Here is a 5,571-nt window from a genome sequence, read left to right as displayed (position 1 = left end):
GATTTTCTGTGCATTAACGAGTTCCACTCAGCAGACAACACCAGGCTTTGTGCCGCGGTGAGCCCAGCCATAAAGCCCTGCAGTGAGCCCAGCCCAGGCACCAGCTGACCCAGACCCTGCTGTGGAGGCAGTGCTCTCCTCCCCGGGCACATCTGCAGGCACAGAGCAGTCCCAGCAGAGCCCTGGGGTGCCAGCAGCCAGGAATCAGCGTGGCTCTGACCCCCCCAGCTCCTGCCCTGCTCTCCTGCATGGGACAGGGAGCCCCAGCCACGCTGGCACAGCCCTGGGCAGGGCAGCCCCAGGGGATTTGGGAATGGGGTCCAGGGCAGCAGGGGCTGAGCCTGGCCAGACCCACCCTGTCCTGCTCCCCAGACTGCAGCAGGGAGCAGAGCCTGGGCAGAACCTGGGCAGAACCTGGGCAGAACCTGGGCAGAACCAGAACTTGTACAGAACCAGAACTTGGGCAGAACCAGAACCCGTGCAGAACCTGTGCAGAACCTGTACAGAACCTGTACACAACCTGTGCAGAACCTGGGCAGAACCTCGGCAGAACCTGAACCTATGCAGAACCTGAACCTGTACAGAACCTGTGCAGAACCTGTGCAGAACCTGTGCAGAACCTGAACCTGTGCAGAACCTGTGCAGAACCAGAACCTGTGCAGAACCTTTGCAGAACCTGAACCTGTGCAGAACCTGTACAGAACCTGTGCAGAACCTGTGCAGAACCTGAACCTGTGCAGAACCTGTGCAGAACCTGTGCAGAACCTGAACCTGTGCAGAACCTGTGCAGAGCCTGTGCAGAACCTGAACCCATGCAGAACCTATACAGAACCAGAGCCTGTGCAGAACCTGAACCTGTGCATAACCTGCGCAGAACCAGAATACGTGCAGAACCTGTACAGAACCTGTGCAGAACATGTACAGAACCTGAACCTGTGCAGAACCAGAACCTGTACGGAACCTGAACCCATGCAGAACCTATACAGAACCAGAGCCTGTGCAGAACATGTGCAGAACCTGAACCCGTGCAGAACCTGTGCAGAACCTGTGCAGAACCTGAACCTGTGCAGAACCAGAACCTGCACAGAACCTGTACAGAACCTGAACCTGTGCAGAACCAGAACCTGTACAGAACCTGTGCAGAAACTGTGCAGAACGTGAACCTGTGCAGAACCTGTGCAGAACCTTTACAGAACCTGAACCCATGCAGAACCTATACAGAACCAGAGCCTGTGCAGAACCTGAACCCGTGCAGAACCTGTGCAGAACCGGTGCAGAACCTGTGCAGAACCAGAACCTGTACAGAACCTGTGCAGAACTGGCGCAGAACCTGTGCAGAACCTGAACCAGTGCAGAACCAGAACCTGTGCAGAGCCTGTGCAGAACCTGAACCTGTACAGAACCTGTGCAGAACCTGTGCAGAACCAGAACCTGCACAGAACCTGTGCAGAACCTGAACCTGTGCAGAACCTGTACAGAACTTGTGCAGAACGTGAACCTGTGCAGAAACTGTGCAGAACCTGTGCAGAACCTGTGCAGAACCCGAACCTGCACAGAACCTGTACAGAACACTGGGTACAGAACCTGTACAGAACCTGAACCTGCACAGAACACCCTGGGGTACAGAACCCTCCAGCTTCCTCAGGACTGGCACAGGACAGACACAACAAAACACAGCGGTGCCAGAAAACAAATCACCCCTAGATTTGCAGCTTTAGGCAGCACAGCTCCCCACCTTCTCTTTTTGCTGCTGCTAATGACTACCCCAGTGTATTCCCGAGATTAATCTAGGGCTTTACAAAAGATCACATCCATTTTCCCCAGATATGGCACTTATAATTTACAAAGCCCAGAATAAAGCAAAAAAGTTCAATTCCTTCACTGCTAATTGCCATGAGCAAACACCAGATCAAACACACTTTAGCACAAGTTATATTAAAAACACAATAGATGTGCTAATTATCTTATAATGAAATGCATTTTTCCATAGAAAGAATTTGATTAAACAGCTACTTGCAACTTGTGGGAGAGAATCTCACAAAGGTTTTCATTATTCATTTAATTAATATGCACTTTAATCTCTTATCCCTAAAAATATATCACAAATTATTATTTTATTACAATCAGATCCAGAAGTTCACGCCATTTAATAAAGGGTTTTTTTACTCCCACCCCATTAGAACTTTTTATGAAGCCATGGCTTGTGATGAGAATCCTTGATATGTATCAAAGCAGCAATGAAAAGCTGTTTGAATGTGAGCACCTGGCACACAGTGGCACATCCCAGGTAGGGCAGGTGAGCTGAGGTCCCCTTATCGAGGCAAATTTACACCAGTCAGAGAAAGAAAGAACAATTCCATGATTTATCATCCTCTTGCAGTCCAGTGCTACTGCAACAGCAAACCCAGGGAAAACAGAAGGATTGGTTACCAGAGGAAAATCCAATAATCATTTCTGAGCTCTTTTTCTTCAAGAAGTGCATTCTCCCTCTCGTCCTTTCAGCCACAAGGGGTTGGAACAGCCCCAGGAGGGCCCAGCCAGCCTGGCAGTGACACCTGCCCTGCACAGGAATTGTCACCCTGCCAGGGCTGACTGCAGGGGACAGCCTGCAAAGCCTCACTGCCTTTTGGAGCTCAGGGTTCAGGGCACAGATCCACCTCTATTCATTTATTTAACATCTTTTCCCTCCCTAGCACGTGTCACATGCAGGGAAAATGCTCTGGTGGCAGTAAATATGGTGATGTACTCTTTTATTTGGCTAAAAATAATAGTTATTATATTTCAGGTGGGGTCAGGACTAAAATAAATAATCACCATCCTTTTTGACCTATTCTCCCTTTTTTTCCTTCTTTATTTTTTTTTTTCCTTTTTTTAATAAATGTTTCAAGTTTCAGAGAATAAGAAATAAAACTCACTTGGCTTTACTTCCCAAACTTTCTGGAATTAAATACGTCACCAAGGTGCCAAGGTGATATCTTTCTCACTGAAATCTTCCCATTTTATAATCTTAGTGTACCACAAGTCACGAAGTCGTACCAGGAAATGAATAAGAGTCTGATCTGATCACAGTGGAAGATTTAGACTGAATTTTGTCCGTAGAAAAAACCCAACAGAAAACAAAACAGCAAAGATATTCTTTCAGGCTGCATCAGAAAATAAGGAAAATAATACCAGAAAAATGCTTTTATGAGCAATAAACATGCACAGATCTTTGCTGACCTCTCTCACCTTCCTGACTTTGTTCCAGCCCGACCTAAAGGAAAAGGGAAAACCAGCAGTTCCTTCCACTTATCCTCAGTGAGGAGCTGTCCCACCTGCTTCCCCTCAAGACTCTCTCAATCCATCCAGTTAACCCCTTCATCAATGCCACCATCAGTCAGAAATCTCTGCCACTCTTTAATTCCTCATTGAAAAGGGGAAGCCAGTGCTCTGGGTGAAGTCAGCAGAACAAAGCAGGACAGAGCTCCCTGGGCAGACACATCCAGCTAACACAACCCCAGTGAGCTTTGCCAAAAGGTCAGAAACAGCTGGGCTGCAGATGCTCCCAGGAGCTCTCGTGGCAGCCCCAGGAGCCCAAAGCCTGGCCTGCAATGCTGCTCCACAGCAGAGCATTCCCACGTGGGGAGGGCCAAAGGCACCCCAGGACCCCTCTCTGCTCTGCCCACGGACGGGGCTGGGGACAGCACTGGCACCACAGGCTGCTCTGCACTGGGGCACTGCAAGGAGCCTGAAACACAATTCCCAGCTCCAGCATTCAAAAATGGCTTTTCTAAACAGCTGTCCGAGCTGCCCTCTTCCCCCTGAAATTCAGAGCAAACCTGAAGAACCCAAAAATGCCAAAGGCCTGAGCTGCACTTGGTTTGTCCGCAGCGCTGATGGGTGGAATCCTGGCACTCCAGGGAACCTGAGCCTTGTCCCCGCTCTCAGCACCGGGACACTGCCCTTTGTCCGGTTATCCCGATCGCGGCCCCAGGACACCCCCTGTACCCCATGTCCCTGCTCTCAGCATCAGGACACTGCCCTCGATCCCTCTAGCTCTGCTCTCTGGACACTGCCCTCTATTCTTTATCCCTGCCCCGCGCACACTGCCCTTTATTCCCTTTATTCCTTTTTTCGTTTATCGCTTCATCCCGATCCGCGGCCCCGCCGCAGCAGCGCGGGCTGCAATGACCGTCGGCGGCCGCCAGGTGGTGCCCGATGGCAGCGCTGGGCACGGCCGCGCTCGGGCTTCCCGATGGATCCCCCATGGATCCCGATGGATCCCGATGGATCCCCGTGTATCCCCCATGGATCCCGATGGATCCCCCATGGATCCCGATGGATCCCCCATGGATCCTGATGGATCCTCATGGATCCCGATGGATCCCCCATGGACCCCCCAAGGACCCCCCAAGGACCCCACAGGGATCCCAAGTGGACCCCTCAGGAATCCCCAATAGATGCATCCCCATGGATGCCTGCTGCATTCCCACTGCTGCCCACTCCACTTCCCTGTGTGCCCCCTCACCCCAACCATGGTCAGTGAAGTCTGTGACATCCCAATAGTCACTCCATCCATTCATTCTTTAGTGCCGACTCCACAAGAATTCTCAGACATTTGTGGAAGCCAGGGAGGCTGCAAGCCTTGGATTCCTGCAGGAAAAGGCAGTGGTTCATTCAGGCAGCAGTTCTGGAGGGCATGAAGGACAAGGAAGGGCTCTGGGGAGGATGCCATCTCCAGATGCCTCCTTCAATCAGCCTCGCTCCAGACCATCCTCCCTGGGGCACATTTCCCTGTTTGCCAGGCGGAGTCAACACCAAATCCTGCTACTTTGTCACATGATACCCCAATCTGGTTTGAGTGATGAAGATATCCAACCCCACTTCTCTAGAATATTCTCTTTCCAAACCAAACTACAACTACTAAACAGGATTTTCTGAAGAAACACAAAATAATTTTTATCTTCGGTGCCTCTTGATTCTGTTTGCCTTGAATGAGAACATTTATTTACAAGTACACACCTTATCCACTAGTTCCAATTTGTTAATTATTTCTATGTTATAACCATGCAGCAAAACTTTCCCAAGTAGCCACAGAAACAAACCAGCACTAAAAATGTACCAGGAACCTTTCAGTGATCACCTAAAAGTTGGAAGTATTCACAGAAACCCTGTCACACAATTACAGATTAATAACCACCTGCAAGTCAAAGACTTCTGGCAAGTGGATCCAGTTCAGCAAGTTAATCAGCCTCCATCCTCCCTCCTGCCCCTCCTCTGCACAGATTCCTGCAGATCCAGCAGCTCTGCCAAGCTCTGTGGAGAGAGCACAGCAGGAGAGGCTGGCTCTGCCTCTGGGATCCAGATCACCTGCAGATCATCAGCACCAACTCCAGCTGGTCTGCCACAAAGAACAGCAGCAAACACCCAGGTCAGCTCGAGATCTGTTTGTGACATTTCACTGGGCTAAGGTAAGGACAAAGGTGACAAATTAAGTGTTTGTGCACACTGACAATCTGTCCCAAACAGCCATGGACAGCCAGCAGGATGCAAAGGGAGCAGGAAAGAGAAACAGCAGCAGGTGACCGATGC

Source organism: Fringilla coelebs (genome assembly GCF_963513975.1).
Source record: "Fringilla coelebs genome assembly, chromosome: 14".
Lineage (NCBI taxonomy): Eukaryota > Metazoa > Chordata > Aves > Passeriformes > Fringillidae > Fringilla > Fringilla coelebs.
The sequence above is the reverse complement of the archived record's forward strand: the minus strand, read 5'-3'. Positions refer to the sequence as shown.